Source organism: Arvicanthis niloticus, chromosome 6 (assembly GCF_011762505.2).
Source record: "Arvicanthis niloticus isolate mArvNil1 chromosome 6, mArvNil1.pat.X, whole genome shotgun sequence".
NCBI classification, from domain to species: Eukaryota; Metazoa; Chordata; class Mammalia; order Rodentia; family Muridae; genus Arvicanthis; species Arvicanthis niloticus.
In genome coordinates this window covers 77,489,162-77,515,729 of record NC_047663.1, presented here as the reverse complement: position 1 = coordinate 77,515,729, position 26,568 = coordinate 77,489,162, and the positions used below count along the sequence as shown (strand labels likewise).

General features: G+C 36.6%; 1 protein-coding gene and 1 long non-coding RNA gene across 2 annotated transcripts in view; one reads left to right on the top strand and one right to left on the bottom strand.

Moving 5' to 3' along the window:
* Positions 1-26,568, top strand: part of Atp10b (ATPase phospholipid transporting 10B (putative)) — a 281,854-nt gene that overhangs the window by 36,738 nt on the left and 218,548 nt on the right. The window lies entirely within an intron of this gene.
* LOC143442832 (uncharacterized) overlaps positions 1-26,568 on the bottom strand; it is a 139,080-nt gene that overhangs the window by 3,630 nt on the left and 108,882 nt on the right. The window lies entirely within an intron of this gene.

Here is a 26,568-nt window from a genome sequence, read left to right as displayed (position 1 = left end):
ATGAGTTTGCAATTATTTTGAGAACAAGAGAACTATTTTTTTTTTTAACTTCCCACGTTGCTAAAGATCATGTCTGGTTTGTTGCAGGTCTTTGAATGCCACAGGAAAGACTTTATGAAACAATGGTAGCAATTTTCAGATGCTACTTCTATTCATACACTTTATGAATATATCTTAAAAACCTATTGTTTCTTGAATATTTGTTATCTGTAGAGAATACAAGAATGAGTCAATAAGTAGCTCCAGCTTTCTGAAAGAATTAAATCTAAAACCAAGATGGGACATTTATACAGATTACCATAATACAAAAATAAGATGTATTCAAGATAGAACATTGAAAGTAATAGATTAAATCCACCCTGTTACTCTTGACTCTACTGGGGATATTTTATCTAATACTCTTAGTTATCTCATCAACTAGAATATAAGCAACCTACTGAAGATAAGGAGGGATTTTTCTGCCTGCAGAAGAATATTTCAATGTCACACTAATGCTGTTCTTTGGTGGAGAACAAAGTCAAATGCTGTGATACTTATGTCTTGTAAACTCAGAAGCTAAGTTTTCACTTTGAATAAGATTCAATAACTTTCCCATCTTCCGACAACAGATTTTTTTTTTTTAATTTTCATGATTTCTAAAAACCAGGAATAGATATATTTAATTTACAGTTTCCACGAGAATCACTGTAAGCTCCAGCTCACTCTGACTTGCCTAAAAAATCATTTCTGTGTCCACTGTTTAGAGGGGTTCACCGGCCAGCCCTGCAAATATATCTAGGGAGAATACCAACACTCCTCCAGCTGCATATGTAGCAGAGGATGGCCTTGTCGGGCATTAATGGGGGAAAGGCCCTTGGTCCTGTGAAGGCTTGATGCCCAGTGTAGGGGAATTCGAGGGCAGGGAGGCAGGAGTGGGTGGGTGGGTGGGTGGGGGAACTCCCTCATAGAAGCAGGGGGGGCAAATGGAATATTGGGTTTCTGAGTGGGGTGGGGTAGGGGGAGGACCAGGAAAGGGGCTAGCATTTGAAATGTAAAAAAAAAAAAAAAGAACACTCCTTAAAGGAAGGCCCTTCTCTAGTTTCCTGCTGGTTCTGGTTTATAGAACATCCTCTGGGCCAGGCAGGGTACTATCATCCTTGTTAGAATCACAGTGTGCTCTTTGCCTTAAACCTCCTTATTAAAACAGGAGGCTGGAAGCAATCAGAGTGGTAGGATTCTCCCTCTCAGCTCATCTATTTCTTTTCTGTTTATTCATTCACTTACATATTCATTTATTCAACAAATACTGATTAATTGCCTCCCCTTTTTATATACTCTGCCTATTTCCCAAAAGAATCAGAGGCAGGTTATAGAATCAAGTAGAATGCAAAACAAGGTACCCAGGAACTTGAAAAAAAGGAAGAAAAGATTGTCACCAGCTCCAAAGGTGGGTAGAATTTGGCCCTGGTTTATCACAGAAAAAGAATTGTAGGATGCCTGGAATTTTCCTCTCTGCCCAATCAAACTATTCAAACATTGTGGAGAATATATTTTTTCCTCCAACTAAACATAGTCTCTGAGAATCCTTTGAAGTTATTTTATTCAAAAATCTGTGGCACAAATCAAAACATGAATTCCTTGGTTCCACAATGGGGCATTAGCATGCCACCCTTACATTTTTTGTTTAAATTATGTAAACATGTATGTGTGTATGTGTGTGTGTGACTGTTGTTTTTTTTTAATTGTCTGACAGCTTATATACATTTTTATCTACCAAAGAGCTGAACAAGATTGGACCCTTGATCATAGATGGGGGGCTCAATCCAATCCAGAGTGACTCTTGGCAATTAACATCTATGGGTGGGGGAGGGGGGATTTTTATTTTTTAGTGATGCAGTCACACATAAGTTGTCCCTGTCCTGCTTAATAACTACCCAATCCACATTAGCTAAGTAACTTATATTAAACCCAGATGGCTACATACAGAAAGAAGATATGAAAGTGTGGGTGGGGCTTGTTGACAAGAAGAGTACCAGTTGAGAACCCTAGGGAAGAGAGCATGAAGTAAAATAACTAAAATTAGTCTCTCTCTCTCTCTCTCTCTCTCTCTCTCTCTCTCTCTCTCTCTCTCTCTCTCTCTGTGTGTGTGTGTGTGTGTGTGTGTGTGTGTGTATGTGTGTGTGTGTGTATGTGTGTATGTGTGTGTTTGAATTCTTTACCTTAAGAAAAAGTATTTCCATGCCACTAGTGGAATATTTATGTCACTAAGTAAAAGTGAATAAAATAAATAACATTACCCTCCCAGAAAATAATGGCCCCTGAGCTACAGAATTCTCCCTTGTATAACTAGGAAGATTAAAACTGGCACCAGTCTGAAATAGAGAATTCTTTTGATTGTTTCAATACAAAAGGAAATGGAAAAGGCCAAACCCACTCTAAGTATCAGTGCTATGTGATTTTTGCCAGTATCAGCTTAAGCCACCTCATTGACTCACACCGTTCCATGCCAGCACTTGTGAGCTATTGATTAGCTAGCTGAATTTTATAAGGTTCAGTTTCTTTTCTACTTTAAAGATGTGAAAGTTCTTTGACTCTGATATATATATTGATTTCATTTCAACAAGTCTGACAGAAAGTCATCTACAGTTAGCCCTCTCGCAAGTCTCAATGGACTTCCGCAAGATCAATGGTGGAAGGTTTGCAAGAGGAGTGTTTAACAGCACCAAAATGCTTATAAATAATAGGCTACGTTGGACCAAAAGAAAAATGATTGATGGGTCAGTTAGAAAGACTTAAAATTCAAGAATGTTTCAACAAATCTACAAAATCCCTTGCTTTTGAGATTCTTGGATATAGATCTTAGTAAGTACTTATTTTTGACCTATAACATGTTAACCTACCTTCCTAAATCTCAAGATGTATGTACTTGGAACATAGACCTTACAAAAGGACTAGTCACATTGAGCACAGTGGTGTTTAATTGTTGTATGTTGTTCCCTGGCATCTAATTTTGATGGTTGTTTCTTCTGGCAGGTAAGTTGCTCCTGTCTCCAAGTTTATCACCACCCACTTCTCTCCTCCCTTGATTTGGATCATACCTTGCCTAGCAAATTCGTATTAAAAATCCTAGTCCTGTGTATCTCAAAACTATGCATTGAGAAATAAGGTTATCATAGTTAGAGATAAAGGTCATACTGAAGTAGGTGGACCACTTATATGACTCATACGTTACAAAATATATCATGCAGAATACCGTACAAAGGAGAAACTATTCTGAAGATGAGGTCATAGCGCTGAAGAAAATAACAACCCCTCGACAAATAGATGCTAATTGTCAAAAGTCACTCTGGGTGGGATTGATCCACCATCCATGATGATATGTTAAAGGACCCAATCTTGTGCAGCTCTTGTATAGATAAAAATGCATAAAACTGTTAAACAATAAAATAATAATAACAGTTATGCATACATGTTTACATAATTTAAACAAAAATGTAAGGATAGAACACTGATGCCCAGAATCATAGAGCCAATGAGTTCATTCTTTGATTTATGCCACAGGTATTTCTATAAATTACTCCAAAGGATTCTCAGTAACTATGTTGAGTTGGAAGAAAAAGTTATGTGTGTCTACAAGGCAGGGAATATCAAAGATTGCCCTCAAACCACTGAAGGCTCAGAAAGACACAAACTAGATATTGTCTTGAGGTCCTCAGAATGAGATAACCTTCAGGCTAGCTTGGACTTCTAGCCTCTGTTGTTGAGGCCAGCCAGTACGGGGAACACGGTTACAAATGGCTCTTCTGTAGTAAGAGCACCTCTCTTCACTTCGACTACGGTGCTGGAAGACTGACGTCACCCCTCTTTCTAACCACACCGCTTCTCCCAACTTTTGTCAGAGCTGATGTAGTTCCTGTTTTGAAACCATTATCCCTGCAAACCCCTGTTTAGTTTTTTCCTTGTAGTTAAAAGAATGTGTTCCTCACAAGTGTTCTCACTAAACTTTTAAAAATCATATATAGATCACAGATATATTTTTCACTGAAGACACTTTGATAACAGCATCCTTTTGTCTTTCATGTTCAAAAATGTTTCTTTGTTACCTGTGTTTGACATTGACACTTCAGTTGGATATAAAGTTGCTAACTGGCATTTCCTATCCCGGAGGATTTTGCTGTCCTTCAAATTTCATGAAGTCATTTCCCCACATTATTCTAGACTTAAACTGTTATTGGTTGATACTCATTGGACTCTTCTTTAAGTATATGGTATTAATGACAACCATTCTATGTGACTTCTTTTCTGGGTTAGTATCCTACCATCAAAATATACAAGCATTTTTCTATGTTTTAATTTTAATTGAATTATAATTATTTTTGAGACTGTATCTCATTTAACCTAGGGTGAACTCAAACTCGCTGTGTAGCCAAGGATGACCTTGAGCTCCTAATCCTGCCTGCACCTTCCAAATGCTAGAATTATAATTGTGCACCACCATGCCCACCTTTTACATGATAATTTTTAGTGTATGTCTCAAGTGCCTATTTTTACTTTCTCCATCAACATCTAAAATGACATATTACTTGTATACTGCCTTTGAAATCTGCAGTTCTTGACAGCACTTTCCCACTCTGTACTCTGTGCCTTCCCATTTCAGGTTCACTGTTGGCTTGAAAGCTCTCTCTCTCTCTCTCTCTCTCTCTCTCTCTCTCTCTCTCTCTCTCTCTCTCTCTCTCTCTCTCTTTCATAGATGACCAAATCCAATATATCTTCTTTTATAACAAGCTTTTGTGAGTGCTTAGAATTTTGATTTGAACTACAGTGTTAGATTTCAGGTGCTTTCACTAGCTAGAGTGATAATGAGTTCCCATGGATGTCTTGGTCACAATGCGATCCCTTCAGGCAATGTTGTATTGATGGCACATTGGTGGTCATTGATTACTTCCTTGTTCACTCTTCCTTTGCTCTTCCTGGCATTTAAATATTCATTAACGTTGGGAGGGAGTACCTGTGTAAACATTTACCCTTATTGCTTAGCCAGTAGAAGAATTTTATTAAAAGTGAGGTAAATGGTTTTTTTAAGGATATGATTTTAGAACAGTAACAATCACAGAAAAATTGTAAGGAAGATACAAATGCTTCATATATATATTTTACCTCTCTCTTTCTCTCTCTCTCTCTCTCTCTCTCTCTCTCTCTCTCTCTCTCTCTCTCGTGTGTGTGTGTGTGTGTGTGTGTGTGTGTATTTTTGCTTTAGGTTTTGCTGCTGTGAGATTATTTTTTCACATTTTCATGGGTGTAGTTTACCTCCTTAGGTTGGAGTTTTCCCTCTAATACCTTCTATATAAGTGAATTTGTGGTGTTGTTTAAAATTGACTTTGTCATCAAATATCTTTGTTTTTTATCTATGGTGATTGGAAGTTTTTTCTGGGTATAGTAATCTGGGCTGGCATTTGTGGTCTCTTAGAGTCTGCAAAATATCTGATCAGGCCCTTCTGGCTTTTAGAGTCTCTGTTGAGAAGGAATGTGTAATAAAGTCTGCCTTTATATGTTACTTGGCCTTTTTCCCTTGCAGCTTTCAATATTCTTTCCTTGTTCTGTATGTTTAGTGCTTTGATTATTGTATGCTGAGGGAAATTTCTTTTCTTTTCCAGTCTATATGGTGTACCACCTGTAAGTGTTGTAGCCTGTTATAGGCATCTCTTTCTTCAGGTTAGAAAATTTTTCTTCTATGATTTTTGTTAAAAATGTTTTCTGGGTCTCTAAGCAGGGATTCTTCTCCTTCTATTATTAATCTTAGGTTTGTTCTTTTCATAGTGTCCCAGATTTCTTGGATGGTTTGTGTCAGAAATTTTTTTGGATTTAACATTTTCTTTGACAGATGTATCAGTTTCTTCTGTTGTATCTTCTACGTATAAAGTTCTCTCTTCCATCACTTATATTTTGTTGGTGATGCTTGCATCTGTAGTTCTTTCTCACTTACCTAGATTTTCCATCTCCGGGATTCCTTAGTCAGTATTTTTTTATTGCTTTTATTTCCATTCTTAGGCAGGTCTTGAACAGATTTATTCATTTCCTTCACCTGTTTGTTTGTTTGTTTGTTTGTTTGTTTTTGTTGGGTTGCTTTGAGGGATTTATTCATTTTCTCCTTAAGGACCTCTGTCATCTTCATAAAATTGGTTTTAAGGTCATTTTGTTATGCTTCAGCTGTATAAAAAATGTCCAGGGCTTCTGTAGTAGGATATCTGGACATTGGTTATACCATATTTCTCTAGCTATTGTTGATTTTATTCTTATGCTGGCTTCTAGGCATCTGGATTTGGGTAATTAAAGGTCTAGGTTCTGATTTCTGACTTTATCTTTGATAAGTGGATGTTTTCCCCTTGGTTTCTGTTTTGTCTCTAGTCTTCTGGCTTTAGCATCCTGTGGTTCTAGTGACAGACAAGTTCTCAGGTCCAGTAAAGTGTCTCCATTGGGGTTTGGGGTGCCTGTGTTACCTCTCGGATTCTGATATTCTGGAAAATGCTGTGGCCTCTGGGTTTCCAGGCATCGGCATGGCATGTGATAGAGTAAGAGGCTTCTGGGGTTCCAGCATGGCCTCCAGCAGTGCTGGAGACTTCTGCTGGGGTTGTTAGCTGGGTTATAGAGATGTTTTGTTGTGTTTCGTTTTCTTTTTAGACAGAGATTTAAATGAGCTCAAGCTTGTCTGGAAATCAGTATGTATGACAGGCTAACCTTATATTTGTAGCAATCCTCCTGCTTCAGCCTCCCAAATTGTAGGATAATAAGTAGAAGCTACCATGACTGGCTCTACAGAACATTCTCACCATCGGAAAATCCCTCCATATTCTGTGCCTTTGGCATCTCTCCCTCCCCAACCCTGACAACCACAGATCTTTCTGTTGTCCTCACAGCTTGATCTTTCCCAGAATGTCATGGAGTTGAAATCACAGATCATGAAACATGTATTTAAGGTTTCTCCATATTTTTTTCATGCCTTTGTAGTTTCTTTCTTTTTAACACTGAGCAATAATATTCTATTGTCCAGTTCTAGTATGGCTTGCCATCCACTGCTGAATTGCCTCCAAGTCTAAGAAATTATGAATATAGCAGAAATATCCATGTGCTGGTTTTTACACCAACATAAGTTTTCAACTCATTCAGAATATAAACTACGAAGTATTATGGATGAATTGCGTGTTAAGAGTGCCTATAGTTTTCTAATAACAAAATTTTTGCTAAGTAACTGTGTCATTTTGCATTTCTAACAGTAGTGGCAGTATCTGTCATTTCATATCCTCTGCCATTTGTTGCTGTGGATGTCTTACTTTGGGACATCCTAATGGATGTGTAATAGAAACTGAGTGTGGCTTTAACTTGTATTTCCTGATGAGTGACATCATTTTATAGACTTATTTTCTACCTGTGTGTCTTCTTTGGTGACATGTCTCTCAGAATTTTTGTTTATTTTCTAATCAAGTTATTTTTTTATGAATTTTAGATGTTCCCTATGATTTTTGTAAAATAGGACTTCATCTCTACTTTTGTTGAGAATAATTTCTCCCTGTCTTATTTCCGTGACTGTCCTCCTTTTGAAGAGCAGAAATTCTCTTGTTTTATTTGCTTTGATGAAGTCAAGGTTATCGACTGCAGCTTGCATATAGGAATTCTATGGCTTCAAATCTGACACTGTTCTTTTGATAAACTTTGAGACAATGTTTGTGACGAATTTAAGATCTTTCCCTGATGATTTTTAGTTTTGCTTGCCCAGCTGTCTACTACCATGTGTTTAAAAAGAAGGTCTTTGCTCTAACGTGCCACCTTTGCTCATTTTTAAAGATCTGTTGACCATGTCTGTGGATCTTATGAGGACATACTTTGGGGTTGTTTATATTCCCTTGATTCATTTCTCAATCACTTTACTAATAACACCCTGTCCTGATTTACTTTAGGGTAAGTCTTCTATTTATTTTATTCTTAAAGTCATAATTGCACCTATAGATGGTACTTATGGATGCAGTACAATGTGATATTTTCATATATGCACAGAGCATGTACTAGTCAAACCAGCCTTTGCTCCCCACCCTGCTCTCCGTACTATTCTCAATGCTTGATGATTGCTATTCTGCTCACAGCCATCTCTTCTCGGCTTCTGCATGTAAACAAGAACATAAGGGACTTGCCTTTCTATGGTTGCTGTATTCCACTTAACCTTCTCTGGATCCATGCATTCTGTGGTAGATGGCATGCTTTCATTCTTCTTTGGAGCTGTATAATACTCCACCATGTATATAGATCACGTTTTTGTGACCCATTCACCTGCCAGTGAGGACCTCTGCTGATCTCATATCTTCTCCAGAAGACATAGACTGTGTCTTTTTCACCATGTTGATAGACTTAATTCCAATTGTCTTAGTTTTGCCTTTTATTTCCTGTGCTTTGAGGATCGCAAAACTATGATCCACAAAACAATGGCCTTGTATCAGTGTATAAAACTGCCCCACCCCGTCAGTTGCTTCTGATTGTTCCAAAGCTTCTGGTCTTAAGTTCAGGTCTCTTTTGAGCTGAGCTCTGTGGAATGGGAATAAGACATATCAAGATTGCATTTGTTTACAACCAGTTTCTCCAGCAAAATCAGTGTTCTTCCTCTGATATGTTCTGGCTGTCTTTAACAAGAGCTGTGGGGCTGTCGCTTGCTCGTGGTCATGGGTCCTGTTGGGCTGAGTTGTGGTGCGTCTGTCACCCCAGGCATCTGGAACTATGGCTCAGAGGGCAGAAGTGCGGGAATTTGACCAAGTTTACTCCACACAGCTCTGGGCTGTGAGATGTTGCAGAACTCAGCTCTAGGCTTGGGGAGATCACAGTCTGAGACCCGTGGAGGCACGATCCCCGGGGGAAGAAGTCGTGCAGGGATCAACTGGTCTCAGACTCTTGGGCTCCCAGACACCCTCGGAAGAGCTGAGACTGGTGGTGTATGGGTTGGACCAGCCAGCAGCCAAGAGGCAGAGAGGTCCTCTGGTGGGAAATTAGGCTTCTGGCTCATTGATTGAAGGCCCCCTCTACAGTTCTCCACAGGGGGGGGGGAGGGGGGGGGAAGACATGAGGAAGTCCATGGTTTTAAAGGGTTTATTGTCTTGGTGGAAATTGAATGAAGCTGTACCCGGTGTCCTCAGGGCGGGCCTAAGGTTAAATATCTTTTGTGAGTAGGAAGAGGGTCTGGGAAGGAATGCTTAATTGTCTATGTCTTCTCGCCTTTGGGTACCTCATTAATATGAAGACCTCTTGAGGCTCTGAGGCCTGTAGTCAAGCCCTTCATTTGTGCTACCTGTGCTACATGATCTCTGGCCACAAACCTTTCTTTGGGAGGGGCTGTGGATAAGTGAAAGGAACCCTGGCCCAGGAGTAAGGCCAAACACTATCCCAATTAGGGTATTATCTGTGGTTCAAGGCCTGTGCTCGACCCGTTACCCAGCTGCCTCTCACAGCCCATCGCCCCACAAAGAGCCAGCTGTCTTCGGGATCCTAAGCTTTCCTTCTGGGATTTTTGGCTTGCTGCATGGTCTATACATCTGCTTTTATTCCAAGATTCTGCAGGACTGGAGACAATGACTAACAAGTACATCTTAAAAGTAATGTTGCAATGCTATCCACTCTGTTGTTTTGCTCAAGGTTTCTCTGGCTACTCAACACATTGTACACTGCATGTGAATTTATACTTACGTTCCTTAGGCAAATCATGTCATAAGTGCTCTAACATTAATTAAATCTACGTATCATTTAGATAGTTTAAATATCTCAATATTAGTCCTCGCTCTCATGCACATGGAAGGTTTTCTTTTCTCGTCTTTTTCTGTCTTCAATTTTTCTCCCTGGTGTTTCATGATTTTTTGGTGTGGATGTGTTTCATTTCCTGACTGAAGTTTAACCCTTGGGCATTTTATTTTGTTCTCTGTAGCTGTTGTAGATGGGTTTACCTTTATGGTTTCCTCATCTACTATATTAGTGATAGAATAAAAGCTACTGGGTTTTGTACCTTTCTGCTTTATTGTATTAGTAAATTCTAATAAACTTTTGGGATATTCTTCAGTTTCTCTCTACATATAATCATTGTGAAAAAAGATAATTTGACTTTTTCATTTTCTATTTACATGCCTTGTATTTCTTTCGTGCCTAACTTTTTATCAAAACCTCCAGTACTACATTGAGCAAGGAAAATGAATATGGTTGCCCTTATCTTGTTTTCCATCTTGGAAAAACTTTCCTCCATTCATCTGTGTTGGCTGAGTTTGTCACAACGGCCTTGATTATGTTGAGGCATGATCTTTCTTCTATACCTATTTTGTGAAGACTTTCATCATGAAGGGATTTGGATTTTATCACATTCAGTTTATGCATCAATTGAGATGGTGAAATGATTGTTAATCCTTCATGCTGTGGATGTGATATTGCAGGTTTCTTGAGAGGCGTGTGCTAAGTCATTTTTGCAGTATCTTTGTCTGGCTTTGCTAATCCACGTAGCATCAAACAATGAAATTACAAGATTCCCTTCCTTTCAATGCTTTGGAATAGTTTCAAAACTCTTTTTAACATTTTGAAAACATCAAGCATAGATGTCAGGGTTCAGGATGCTGGAATACTTTTGTCTGTTGTTGGGTCAATTGCTGGAATAATTATCATCATGCAATCTAATTACTTATCAATCTGTTCAGGATTTCCATAGTCCTATGGGTAAGTTAGAGTAGGTCATATGTGCCAAGAAGCTTGACTTTTTCTTCTAGTTTTCCCATTTATTAGCATGCAGGTTTTCATATTTGACTGTAATGGTCCTTAGATTCTCTATTGTACTACACATAATATCTATTTTTTATCTGTAAATGTATACTTCCTTCTCCCTTTTTCTTGTTTAGTCTATCTAAAATCTTACCAGATATGTCTTCTGCAAAAAGAATTCATTGTTTGTTATTAATGATTTTTATAATTCTAGTATCAACTTTGTATTTTTTGTAAGTTATGATTGCTTTTATCTTATTAATTTTAGGTTTAACTTGGTTTTTTTTCCTACACCAATAAGATACATCCTTTTATTTTACTTTAAAATCTAAAATCTACTTTTTAGAACAGTTACTCTTTGCTCTTAACTGTGCTCTTAATTATGCTGTAGCTATACCCACTAAGCTTTGGTATGTTGTAGTTCCACTTGATTTTTAAAATGTTTTAATTATCATTTTTTGGTTTTTGTTTGTTTGTTTGTTCATATGAAATGTATTATTAGTTCTCCATGAACTTTAAAAATGTCTAAAATTTATTTTATTATTGATTCTAGTTTTATTTCATCAATAAGAAAAGATACAGGATTTGATTTGTTTTAATTTTAAAGCTTTTTTGGTCGAATACATACTCTATTGTGAAAAAAAGTCCATGCACTTGTAGAAAAAAAAAATACATTCTACAACTGTTGAATGGAATGTCTTATAAATGACTTCTAAGTCCTTTGATCAATATTCAATTTTAATTTCATGCTCATTTGGTCTACTCTGTGTTTTGTCTTGGCTAAAGGGGTTTGTTTGTTTGTTTGTTTCATCTTGTTATCTTTACAAAGAACCAATTCTTTGCTCCATTGGTTCCTTGTATTTTTTTTTAATCTAACTCACTAACTTTTGCCCATGATCTTTATTATTTTCTGTCTACTGGTTTACAGTTTGTTTTCTTATTTATCCGGGACCCTAAGGTGTATCTATATGTTGCCTATTTGAGTTCCTTCTGGGCTTTTAATGCAGATATATAAAACTACAAACTTCTCCGATTATTGTCCTTGTATCTCATAGGTTTTTGTATATTGTGCATTCATGGTCATTCAGTTCCAGAAACTTTTCAACCCCCCCCCCCACTGTTCAGTAGATAGCTGTATTATCCAAGCATGTATGAATCAATCTCCTTGAGTTTGTGTAGTTTCTGTCCTTCTAGCTTTATTTTATTATAATCTAATAGATTATAATTAATTATTTCAGTTTGTTTTTTGTTTGGGGTTTGGGGGGTATTGTTGGTGGGGTGTGTGACATGACATAAGCTAGAGTCATTTGAGTAGAAGGAAACTCAAATAAATGACCCCATCAACCTGGCCTATAAGCAAATCCTTAGGGCATTTTCCTGATTAATGGTTAAGGTGACAGAGCTCAGCCCGTGGTGAGTAATGCTATCCCTGAGCATGTGGTGCTGGTTGGTACAAGAAAACAAACTATTAAGCAACATTCCTCTATGGCCTGTTATTCAGATTCTGCCTCATATTCCTGACTTGACTTTCTTCAGTGATGGGCTGTGACCTGGCCATTGTAAGATGAAATGATGTTTAAGTTGCTTTTGGTCATGGTGTTTATCACAGCACAAGAAAGCCAACTAGGATAACTTGTTTTAGACATAGCTTTATGGGCTGCTGAGGAAATACATACTCTGCAGCATTTAGGTGGGATGTTGTATATATGTCTGTTAGTTATACTTGAACTGTTCTGTCATTTAATTCAGATGTATCTTTGTTTACTTTTTGAAACAATGCTCGGTCTACTGATGAAAGTGGTATTTGGAAGTCACCTAGTATCGTTGTGCTGGAGATAATCTGTCTCTTCATGTGTAGTCATTTATTATATGAAACTGGGTAAACTGATGTTTAACATGTGTGTTTAGAATTGTTATAGCCTCTTGATTTTTCCTTTGATCAACACAAAAGAAACATCTTTATCTCTTCTTACTAATTTTGTTTTAAAGTCTATTTTTCATAATTTAAGCAGGAGCACTTACTTTCCTTAGAGTGCCTCTGTCCATTCTTTTAGCCTAATGTTGTGCTTGTCATTTACAGTAAAGTGCATTACTAGAACACACAAAAGATAGGTGGTGTTTTTTAATATTTAATATCTTTAATCTTCTGTACCATTTGGTTGGTAAATTGAAGCCATTAATATTCAGAGTGATTAGTGAAAGTGGGTATTAATTCCTATCACTTAAAGATTTGTAATGTCTGGTGTTTTCTTACTATTCATTGGTTTATCTACTGTTCTAAGGATCTATTTATTATTCTCTGCAGCTTCTTGGATGTATTGTATTTCTCCTCAGTATGATTCCTTTTAAGTAGTTTCTCTACCATAGCCAAGGAATCAGAAGCTCCTTTTGTTTGTGTTAATCATGGAAAGTTTTTTTCTTCTTTTGAAATATGATGCCTAGTTTTGCTGGGAATATAAACTGGATTGGCAGTTACACCTTTTAGAGGTTGAAATATGTTTCCTTGCTATTCTGCTTTTCAAGGTCTCTGTTGAAAAATCTCTGATTCTGGTGGGTTCCTTTATGAATTATCTGCTGCTTCTTTGTTTCATCTTTCAATATGTTTTCTTTATTATCTGTATTTATTTTTTATAATGTAACATGAAGAAGTTCTTTTTAAATTTCATCTCTCAATCATTCCAGATGCCTTCTAAATCTTTATAGTAATCTCGTTCTGTTGTGATTTTGTTGAATATATGATTATTCCTCTAGTCTGAAGTTTTTATCCTACCTCAATGATTTATAAATTTATTCTTTTGTGGTGTTTCATATATTATCTCATATGCTTTATTCTTATTTTACTTTGTCTATGTCAAAGTTTGAATGTTCCAATTCATCTTTTTGTCTTCCACATCTGATAGTATGTCACTTCATATAGTCTGAGTAATCTTTTTTTATTTAATGAGGCTTTTCTTTCATAAAGTATCAGGATATTTATCAATACTTTTGTCTCTTACAGAACTCCTCTTCCTTATGTGTGCTCAATATATATGTATGTATGTTTATATGCTCTATATCTGTATATGCTCAATATCTGTGTACATATATATGTGTACATATATATGTATATATGTATGTATATGTGTGTATGCTCTATATCTGTGTACATATATATGTATATATATACATATATGTGTGTATATATATGCACATGCACACACAATATATATTACATATATACATATATATGTGCATATATGCACACATATATATGTGTATATATGCACACATATATATATCCACTGAAATAATATTGCAATACAAATGCCAAAGCAGAAATTCAAGACATATGAGAAATAAAAAGTGTCACTCCCTCAAGAGTAGCAGATCCCAATGAGAGTGAATTAGATAGAATTTTAGATGAAGAATTCAAAAGAATACTTGCCATGAGCTTTAACGAAATCAAATAGAATATAAATCAACTAAATGTATCCAAAGATAATACAAATAAATGCCAGCCTGACATAAGAAAAGCAATATATGATAGAGAAGAAGGATTCATGATCTGGAGAAAGTGCTAAGTATATATATATACACACATATGTGTGTATATACATATATATATACATATACATATATATACACATATGTATATATATATATGCATGCGCACACTCACACACACACATACCAGGGACATCATCTTTCATTTGAAGTATTTACAATATTCACATGAAACTAGATTTCAGTATAGCAAATGGATAATTCCTCTAGTGTGGACTGGTAATATAATTTATTAGCTAACCCTCATGTGCATCGACCTGGGCATGATTTCCCCAATGACATTCCAAGAATTGAATATTAACTGCTTTATAAGACCGCTATGCAAATATCATAATAATTCCCTTAAACTTCAATTACTACCAAGGGATAAAGAAATCTGAATGGTGTTATGGGATCTAACAGATTGGGTTCTAAGGCCAAGACTGGAAAGAAAATTGTCTTAGTAGAGAAATATTAGATAAAACATGGAAGTAGAGATGTTGTGAGAATCCTCATATGACACATGTTAATTAAGAAATTAAAATAAAATTGGGGTTAAAAAAAGAGGAAAGCAGAGTAGAGATGAGATGGAAAGTAGATGAACTCTAACAGGAAGCATAGTATGGAGTACTCAATGAAATGGGTGTGGCGACATAGTAAAAATCATAAAAATCATTTAGTGATATAAAACCAAAATCTCAACATTGAAGAGATATTTTTTGCAAGAGTAAAGCTTTGGGGCCTTTTAGCTCTTTCATTTGTTTGTTTATTTTTTGTTTACAGGGTGTTAGCACATGCCTTTAATTCCAGTCGTGGGTATGGAAAATGTTTTTGTCTTCTATAAAACATAGCTAGACCACCAAGAGACAATATTGCCTAAACCTCCCTATTTGGTAAAATTCACATGCAAATTTTTAAAGTTTTTAAGGCAAAGATGTAATAACAGAAAAAAATTAGACAATATATTCAGTGTCCCTTCCTTGGAGGGATGGCTTCGTGATTCTCTCCACGTGATGTTTTGCCTAGTAAGCTATGCTAACTGCACTGACAAGGAAAGGGCAATCTGATGCTCCAGTTCAACTCTGTAAAGCCAGACTTTTACACTGTCTCAGTTGAGACAGTCCTATCTTGCCCATTGGATTCCATTTCTTCTCCATCACCAGCAGGTGTCAGGCCTTCCTTGGGTTGTTCCCAGATATCTTCATGGAAAGTTGCTTTGCGGACATTTCCACCTGTTGCTGTGCCCCGGTGTCACACTTGCTCTGCTCTTGTTTGCCTTTTCCCCTGGAAAAAGTCATCCTCTCAGGACCTACTTGTGTGGACGTCTACTTCAGTAGTCTCTTCATAACTTCAGATGAAGCCAGTACACACGTCTTTAGTATGATTTGACACAGCTGGGTGGAGTGCAGCAGCATACCTCTCAGGTCCTCCATTGTCATTTGCAGTAGTGGATGTCTCCTGCTTGAGACTGTCCAGGAGGCCCTGAATGATCTCAACTTCACACTTCTTTACATCACACATAAGCCTGTGTCTCTATAGTTCGTGTTGGCTTTGCATCACCCTCATAATGTGTTGCATCTCTGAAGTCTGATCCATCATTCTACAGCTTGTGCCCATGGTGTCTGTCTGTGTCTATAGAGCAAACACTTCCTTGGATAGTTTCACTGACTACAGACCAAGCCATGTGGTGACCAGTTCATAGAGTCTTCTGTTACTTACCAGAGCTCTCAGCTGTCTAATTCTTCTGTTCCCAGTTGTAATGTCTCATGTAAGTAAAGACTATTGTTATTTATCTTGACTCTTTAACCTTCAGGAAAGCCTACTATTCTTATATTATACTCAGAACTTTTAGTTTTCTCTATTCTTTGCTTAAATGTAACATTTCCTATCCATGAACATGAAACATCTTTCCATTCTCTTAGTTTTTTATTTTTTACTTAATCAGAGTTCTGTCATTTTTCATATACAGATAAGTTTCATTTTTCAGTTGAAATTATTTATATTTCGTTTTTAAGGATACTTAACTACAAATGGCTACTTTTTTGTTACTTGTTCATTACAGCTATACATCAAAGAAGTTGAACTTAAATTGGCGACCCAGAAAAATCCTGAAAAATTATTTGTGAAAGATGCCTTTCTTACTTTGTTCTAAATCAGTGAAACGAAAATGTTGTTTTATAGACTTACCTACATAAGGTATAAAATTTGTATATATTTAATAAATTGAAATAGTTCCCTTTAATCCTGGTTTACTGTCAGTCCTTTAAAGGACCTTGAATGGTGGTGGGATTCTGTTAAGTGCTTTTGCCACACCTATTTATAATTATGTCATTCTTTCTCTTCTCTAACCTATTGATGAGATGGATAGCTGATTTTCAAGTGCATAACTCTTCTTGCATAACAGATAATAAATCTCACTTGATCATGGTGTGTGATTTTTTTACACACCATTAGGTTTTATTTGATAATACTTTGCTGAGGGATTTTGGTCCATAGATATTTAGTTTATTTAGGATTTTATCATCAGGATGGAATGTCAGCTTCCAAAGTTTATGAGACACAGAACTAGAAACTAGAAGTATAGGGAAATTTTTAAACAGGGAGATTTTCTTGAGTGGACACTTGACACATTTTCCCCCAGTGGAAAAAAATCAAATGACTAGCTCTGTCTCATGCATACTATATCTGCAGAGTAGGCATTTATGCTATTTTTATATATTCACCTTTTTTAACCAAATGACATTGGAATAAGGTGAGAAATTATAGTAGCTTAAGAAGAGAATTGTGCTATTCATTCTCATACTGATGGAAAAATGAAAACTGTTATATATGATGTCTGAGTTTATGGTTGAGTTAGACAGAATAGCTGCAACTACTATTAGATTATTTATCACACCAGGTTTACATATATATCTATATGTACATATATAACGTCATATATACTACATTCATGTAATTTGTATAAATCTGCATAAACTAGATACTAGATACTGTGCTTATCTTGGAAATAAAGTAAAACTGAGAGATATAGTATCTTTCCAAGACCTAATAAACACTTAAAGAGATGAAAATTAAAATCTGGTCTATCTGAATCAATTCCATTTATAAAAATATTAACTGTTAAAGGAAATCTTTGACTTCCTTCTGTAATAGTTGCAAGTGAAGAACTATAGTTTGTATGTATGATAATATGTCATTGGATCCATCCACTATTAAGAACCCTAAATCTTGGTTATATTAATCTGCATAGATATAGTCCCCCCCCCCCAACAAGTGTTATAAGAACATCAGGGCCAAGCCTCATATGTAACCTCAATGAATACCAGTAGTTGCCAGTTCATGGTTTTCCTAGCAGGCCATTTTCATCCCCCAAATTTTGAGTAGTAATATATAGTTGACTTCTTAAGAACAATAAGCCAGTGCCAAATGGGTTTGTGATAATCTCACATCTGACTTCCAGAAATATGGTTTTTTTCATAAAGAAGCAAAGAATTAAGACTATCTTTTTCATTTTGCAATATAAAATCATTTTAATAATATATTCATCTACTTAAAATATGATTCTTACTGGAAAATAAGTGATGTATTTTTCCATAAGATGATCACAAACAGTAATCTTTTCATCAAGTGAATCCTAGAATGCAGATGGGAGAAACTGCCTAAAGCCTCATTCTGAACCTTGTAGCATTGTTTACTTTTCAAATTAAATGAGAAAGAAAATATTAAATGGATAAAACAGGCTGTTGGATTTTCCTTGAGATAATAACCAACTGTTCAATATCTTCAAGGCAGAATTTATAGGGAAAAATTAAGGAAGAATGGATTCCTTTATTTTTGTATATTTTTTTTATTTTAAGAAAAAATTACCATCACCCCACTCCATTATGGCTTCTCTGGAGAATAAAATGCTGTTGTGTGTTTGTTTTTATGTGGAGATTTGTAGGCAAGATAGAACCGAAATCAAGGCCTATTGCTTTCTGGACCATGTGATTCCATGATTCTTGGAATATGTTTCATTTTCACAGTTCCTAGAGATGTAACTCTTTTGTTCTGTTCAATAGCATGTGAACAGCAAAATATGGAGCCTCATTATGAATTACCGATGAGAACTACCTAGATGCAATGCAATCCTACCATGGACCTAGAGCTTTAGATGCTATCAGTCACTACATTGCACTATAGAACTGATAAGAACATTATCAGGATTTTTTTTAAAAAAAAATATTTCCTTAAAGACACAGGTAAATAAAAAATTCAGAATTATGAGAATATGAAAAAAGTGAGAATGTATGATAATTTGAACCTTGACTCTTAGGAAAATAATTGAAGGTATCCATCCAAAAGAATTTCTCAGAAAACATAATCTCAAGGATAGTAGAGCATTAATCCATCATGAACCAGAATGAGGCTGCCATCCTGTAGGGTTTTGCTCAGTTTAGTTTACAATGTGCCACTGAGGTAAGAGCCATTTGTGGGCATAAATGGGAAGAACTTAGCCAACATGACTAATACCACAGCAACAAGATGCAACACAGGTACCAAGACCAAGGATCATGCTAGAAATTAGTTATGACCAAATCCTCATGCCACACAGATAGTAAAGTGAAGATGACAACCCAGAGAAACAATGAGATGACAGCAAGAATAGGTAGATGTGGCATAAAGGAAAATGTTTAGTGGGTGAATCAAATGCCTCAATCTATTGAAATTGTCATGTTGTGGCAGCAAAGGCCTTCAGTTCTTGGAACAGATTACCAGGAGATATTTCACATGCACTGACTGGTTCTAGTCACACACTGGAGGGGACCCTCTGCTAAATCTCTCTCTAAACCTAGTACCAAAGGGGACATTCAATTGTAGATTCCAAAGCTATAAGAAAACATTTATTGTATTGCCTTTTTCTCTGATACTGTCTAGAGTAGAGAAGAGTAGTAAAAAAATTGATAAAGTACAGGCTATGTGTACATGTGTGAGAATAAACACATAAGATTTGAAATTAATGAGGCAATAACACATCTTTACAAAAGGGCATGATTTGTTTCATTCTCATACCCATCAATATTCTTGGCATGTGGGTCTATTGCTATCTTATATCATACTATCTAGTTTGGCTTATAAGACGTGACAAGAAAAGAAAATTCCTTTTCTATAGATAATCCACTCACTGACATCCACTGACTACTTACAGCAAATCTATGGTGGTCCTAGAAAGAGCAAACAAAATCAAGGTATAAATAATTCAGAACTTGCTTACCATCAAGATGAAGAAACTTCTAATGTAATAGCTTATGTTTAAATTAACTTATGATAAAGAATTAAATCTATTTGTTTGTGATTATGAAGAATTCCACATAGAAGAATGGAAGAGAATGAAAGACTTGGAAAAGCTCTTTGAAAAAAATATAAAAGATTCACTCAAACCCATTAATTTCTTTGTCACCTAATGTATTCCAGGAATGACAATAGGTGCTATTTCTTTTATTTCTTTATTTCATCCCCTATCTAAAAATTACCTTATTAAAACTGTAAGGACATTAAAATTATTAATGAATTCATTACTGATGGCATCCCCATATTACAGTTGAAGTCAGAAAGTTTGTGAAACTGAATTAAATTGCCTGTTCACACAGGTACTAAGAAGTCAGTATTAGAACTGATGATTGTGTAAGCAAACCATACCTCCTAACCCCAACTTTCTATTGTCTTCTTGGCCTTGATAAGGTTTATAAAATCCAGAATCACTACTGCTGTTTCTTTACAATACTTCTGAGGTTGCAATTTAAGTGAGAATCTGTGCTGCATATAAATGGTTCTTTTTTTTGTTTTCAAGATGACCTTGTAGAAACCTAAATTTGCTGGATTCTTTAATACTTCTAGCTACATCATGAAATTCCAAGTGAACTGAAGTTTAAGAAGAACTCAGAAAATACCAGTCCAACTGAAGTTTTAGGAGGTGGGAAATATACGCTATACAATCACAAGGAGCAATGCTATGCAATTTGGGGAAGAGTGAATACTATTTTCACTGCTAATTGCAGCTTCATAAAATAACACTTGATTGATTGGTCATTATAGGCTTGGGTCTGGGATCCTAAAAGGCAATGGCAGTAGGCTTAGCATGAATCACACGAGCAGTCTTCATGCATAAATCACATGAACTGCTTTCAGAATACCAGGTGTGTTCTAAGAATGTAAGATATTTCTTATGCCTAAGACTTTGATTTGATGTAGGCCATAATGAATCAAGCTTATTTTCTCTATCTAGGAATTTGTCGCTTTTTAAAAATTGTAAATGCCGACCTGAGTAATTTAGAAGAAAAGCAACATTTCCCCCCCCCCCTCCCCCCCGGTTTAGATTCCCCTCCTTGGAAAGATTCTGTTCTTATATATTTTCTTCTGTTGCATTTTCTTCTGCTTCCAAAGGTGCATTTTACGATGGAATTATAATATTCTAAGTCTGTATCTGTCTAGAATTTTTGGCCTTCTGATGAGAAAATACTCTTTTCTTGGGAGGTGCACACTCCTTGTAGTGGAAAATGCTGGCTCCAACATTGGGCTGCTCACATCACCTGGCATGTCCAAATTAATCCCCACCTTGTGGTAACAGTGTTTGCTCCAGGGACAAGCATCCTGCCCAAACTGAATGACTCCATTTTTCTTTGGAACTTTAGCATTTCTACTAAGACTTCTAGGCTGATTCTTTGTAACTTTAATTTTTTTTCAAACCTATTTTTAATGATGGTTCCTAAATGCTTTAACCTCCCTGCTAGCCCAGCACCCACCAGAGGTAGTGGGAAAGAAAGGATACAGGGGTGAGGGTGGGGAGTAGACCTGTTTAGAAATGGTTCTTTGGAACAACTTCCATCTATTTGTCTGGAAATTGGGAGTTCAGTACACAGGTCAGAAGCAGCAGCTCAATCGACTTGCAAACACTTCATGGATGTACCAGCAGTCCAGTTTGGTAGAATTGGGATAGCAAACATGAATCAGCAGTGGTGGCACTACCTAGCAGAGACAGCCAGGCTTCAGCCTAGGCACAAGTCAGCAGGAGGGGCCAGGGAGAAACTCCAAGAGAAGCTGTGCCTCTCTCAGGGAAGTGAAGATCAGTGAAGACACAAGACCAACAAGCATTGCACACCTAGATCTATAAGCAAGCCTAGCCCAGCCTCCTTCACAGTCCATGGAGTCCTATTTATACCCTCCAAACATCATGTGTTCTCCACAGGCTTGCTTTAGCAGAACATCCTTTCTCCTGTATCTGCTTCAGTGGAATGTTCCTTAATGAGTCTGCCTTAGTCTTTCACGTGTCCTCTTAAAGAAAACACTCCTTCATGTGTTAGCCCCAGCAAAACACCATACAACACAACTGACTTTCCACAGAACCCTTAAATTTCCACTTCAAGTCTGTATACATTTCTAGAGGCAGCAAAGCCTTAGCTGCCTTTCCATATGGAATTATTCTTCCTATAACATTCAAGGAAAGAGTTAGTAATGGTATAATGGGTCTTTGGAGAGCTGAATCATTTTTTCTAAAACAATGAATTACCTCTTTTGCTTAAGTTATTTGAGTTAGGTGGGAGTCAGTTGAACAGAAATTCAAAAGGAATGTTGACCTCAATGGAGCAGTAGGAAGCTCACTGATTAAAAGTTATAAGATAGTCTCGAATGTGACACTGACTTGTAACCTCAAACAAATTACTTAATCTTTCTGGAACAGATTCTTCTTAATCAACAGTATGCTAACAGTTGCTCACATGAATTCTGAGGCAATCTTTCATCATCTTCTTTGTGTCCACATCCATCACTTTAACCCTATTGATTCATGGTGATTTATAACTTAAAAGGTTTAGAATTGTTTATTGGTTAATTTTCTCAGTAGAGCAAACTGACCTTAAACTTAGAGATCCACCTGTCTCTGGCTCCAGAGTGCTGGGGTTAAAGGTATGTGCCTATACTCCAGGCTCTCATTACTTTCCTCGTTGCCATGACAAAATACCTTACAAAAGCAAGATAAGGAAAAAAATGTTTAAGCTCATAATTTGAGGGTACCATCCAACCTAGTAGGGAAGATGTGTCACTGAAAGCATATGGTAACAGGAGGGTGCTCATGTCAAATCTCACCTCAGGAAATAGAGAAAGGTAATCAGTGGTACCCAGCTTCTTTCTTCCTATCTTTTTATTTGCTCAGGGAATCCAGTCTGTGAGATGCTGCTGCCCACATTCAGAGAAGTTCTTCCCTTCTCAGCTGAACCTCCCTGGAATCACTCTCATAGACAAGCCTAGAGGTGTGTCTCCTAGGTAAATCCATATCCAGTCAAATTGTTAATGTAGATTAGCCATCACAAAGCATAAACTACTCACCATCCTAGTTAGCATATCTAGCTAATATAAAGCTTTTACTTCTAAATGAAAAGTACTTCTCTCTGTTTCTGGATATCATTCTTCCTTTATCCCAATCATTCACCTTACAAACATGTGAAATTTGTTCATGTGAAGCAGCTATAAGGCCTGGACAACTAGAAAATTTATTATGAATGAAAATAACCTCCATTGGCTCATATATTTGAATACTTAGTCACCAGGAGTAGAACTGTCTGGGATATAGAACTATTTGGGAACTGCTTGCTGAAGCAGGTGAGTCACTGGTTTTAGGTTTCAAAAAGCCCATGGCAAGCCTAGTCTCTCCCTCTCTCTCCCTCCCTCCCTCCCTCCCTCCCTCCCTCCCTCCCTCCATCTATCTATCTATCTATCTATCTATCTATCTATCCATCCATCCATCTACCTACATATCTACCTATCCACCTATCCATCCATCTATCTGTCTTTCTATCTATCTATCTATCTATCTATCTATCTATCTATCTGCCTGCTGCCTGTGGATAAGGATACAAAGCTCTCAGCTACTGCTATTACTCCAGCACACTTTGTCTCTGCCTCTCTGTCTCTCTGTCTCTCTCTGTCTCTGTGTCTCTGTCCATGTCTGTGTCTATGTCTGTCTGTCTGTCTCTCTCTCTCTCTCTCGCTCTCTCTCTCTCTCTCTCTCTCTCCACACACACACACACACACACACACACACACACACACACACGTTACTGCTGCTGCTGCTGCTGCTGACATCGCCCATGTGTCAGGATATAAATCTTTCAGCTACTGCTCTGGCACTATTCTGGCCTGCCATGATGATCATGGACCAATAACCCTCTAAAAACATAAGCCAGCACCTAATTAAATGCTTTCTTTTATAACTTGCCTTGGTCATCTCTTCTTCTTGGTGTCTCTTCACAGCAACAGAAAAGTAACTAAGACATCCACTCATCTACCTAGACAATTCAACTTGAAAACTTTGATTCAATAAATAGAACATTATGTACAAAGGATTTTTCATTTTTTTTCGTTTATATTCCTATAGTATCTATGATCCCTGAAAAAGATACAGCTAAAATATCTACTTTTCAAAGGGAATTGGCTTCTCTTAGGTGCAAATACAAACACATATGTGATGGGCCCTGGAGTGAAATACTTCAGCACTTTAAACTAGTAACCATACCCTAGTTCATCTTGGTATTTTCTGTCATTGCCACTTAGATCCACTTATCTTCACATTTAAATATGCACAGATTGTTAAAGCCAATCAGGGTGAGAGTACTAAAAGTGTGGAAGAGGGAAAGAGAACTTCAGGACCAAAATTAAGAAACTGCAGGTGAATGTTTGCCTTTTGCTAAATGATCTCTCTGAGAAGAAAAGTGACAATCTCTATTCCTACTGGCTTTATATAATGACTGGGTTTGACCATTTAAATAAGTAACAAGAAAGGCTGTACAAAATATAACTGTCTACCTTAAACTGTATACCGTAAAGTGGCTCTTAAAGTGAGACTCAAGGAACCCAAAAGGTCCTTGTATCTTTGAGAGTTCAACCAGAAAACTAGGCACAGTTGGAGATAAATGTTTAGAGATCTTTTGTGGAAAACTAGCTTACGTAGTTGTAGGGGGCTGGCTAGGCAAGTATGAAGTCCCTGGAAAGGCTATGAGGAAAAGTACCATCAAGCCACTGAGTCAAACCCAGCCAGAATATCAGGATTATCTTTCTGATTTAAAGACAATTGATCTTTTTCTTTTCTACTTATTTTAAGTATGAGGGGGATGTCATATCCTCTGGAGCCAGAATTACATACAGTTTTGTGCCACCGTACATGGGTGGTAGAAACCAAATGCAGGTCTTCAACAACATCTGGCACTCTTAACTGCTGAGCCAGCTTACAGCCCCCAAGTCAAATGATCTTTAACTATTAGTGACTTTTATCACAACTACAAAACACCTTCACAACATCTAGGTTGACGTTCAGTTAAATACCCAAAATTATAATCTTGCCAACTACACCTTAATATCTCCAAACCTTTTTAAAAAGTCTATAGGTCGAAACCTTTCAAACAATGTATGAGGCTAGATTTTCCTTCATAGGCCAACCACAGTAATATAACAATACAATGGATAAAATATATAAGCAGATATGAGAATCCAGCAAATGTCTATCCTAACAAAAAAGATATTATTTATAAATTCTTGTTTATTTTTTGTTACATGAAATATTTATATATGATTAAAATGTGCCACATATATTAGTATAAAGTAGATATGTTGTCATTTTAAAATAAATAAAAATTATTACTTTAAAATTTCTAACTTTAAGTCTCTCTACAAGAAAATATAGTTATGCAATCTATATAAACAACTCATTTTTGAGTCCTAAATAATTTTGAAGAATATAAAAGATCACCAATTCACAAAATCATTTGAGAACCACTGACCTATATAAATAGAACGAATATATTCCCAACAGCTCATTAATTCTCCTTACATGTGACATTAATCATTATAGATGTCATCTACTTCATAGCATAAACAATGCACAACCTTGTCCATACTTTATGAATATCACAATTAATCTCTTTCCCCTCGTGCATTAATTTGAGCAAATCGTTACTCAAGGAATCCCAAGCTCCTTTGCTAGGTCTCCTAACGATGTGACCTGACTCTAGAAAATACACATTTGAATTTTGACTATAAACACATTCCATATCAGTATTCAGTATTTTTATTCTGAAACTTACTTTATGCAAATGCTAGTAAGTTACTCATGATAATTTACATACACAATAGGTAAAATATTTATTTGGGGATATTTGATTCATGGTTTTACATTCTGAAAATGAACAGACTGATAGGATGGGTAGAAAAAACTTTTGTGGTACTCTATCCAAAGGCAGAAGTGGTGTCATCAGCTTCCTCCTTATCAGACTCCTTTTGGCTAAAATTTTGAAGAGAAGAAAGTCACAGGAAGACCAAGATGGTGAATTTTTTTTAAATGTGGGTAAAATCTGGTATAGACTTGATTTGATAAAAAATTAATTTGAACGAAGTTTCAGATGGCTTTCTGACAGATATCATCATTATATCACATTATACTGGTCAGCACAGGATTTAGCATGTGCTAGTAAGCTTTGGTCATCTTGATACAAACTGAAGTCACCTGGGAAGAGGGAGCTTTGATTGAGGAATCCATCAATCAAATATGTAGGCATATCTATAAGTACATTCTTGATTAATGATTGATAGGAGAAGGATAGTCCAGCCCGAGGTGGGAGATACCATCACTGGACAGGGCATTCTGGGTTGTTTAAGTCAACAAGCTGAAGAAGCCATGGAAAGTATCCAGTAAGCAGCATCCCTTCAAGGTCTCTGGTTCATTTTCTGCTTCTAGGTTCCTGTCTTCACTTTCGTGATGAATGGATTGTATCTTGGGGGTTGGACAATAAAAGAAGCTCTTTCTGGCCCAGGTTGATTTTGCTCATTTTTTTTTTCACAGTAACAGAAAGCAAATTAGGACAGAACACAATCTTGCCATCCAGAAGCTGCAATACAATGGCAGAAAATGTAGCCTAGCCTATGGAGCAGGTCAGGTGAGGATAACTAGGTCCTGCCCACAGTGATTTTTGTTATCCAATAGTAGCAAGCTCTTAATTTGTGAGACTAGGCTCCTGTTTTTGGCATTTGGGGCCTTGTTCCATAAAATATGTGAGCCTGCATTATAATGAGAAATCTCCCAACATCTAAGCACTCCCAATTAATTTAAAATTGAAGCCTGTGCCAATTAAGCAAAACATGTCAATAGGTCAGTAACCTTGTGTAACATCTGGTATAGGAACATAGACTTTTACATAAATTAATAAATGGCAAAAGACCAAGAAATTCATCATATGCTAAAGTATTCTGCAGTTGCTGTTGGTTTTGGTTAAC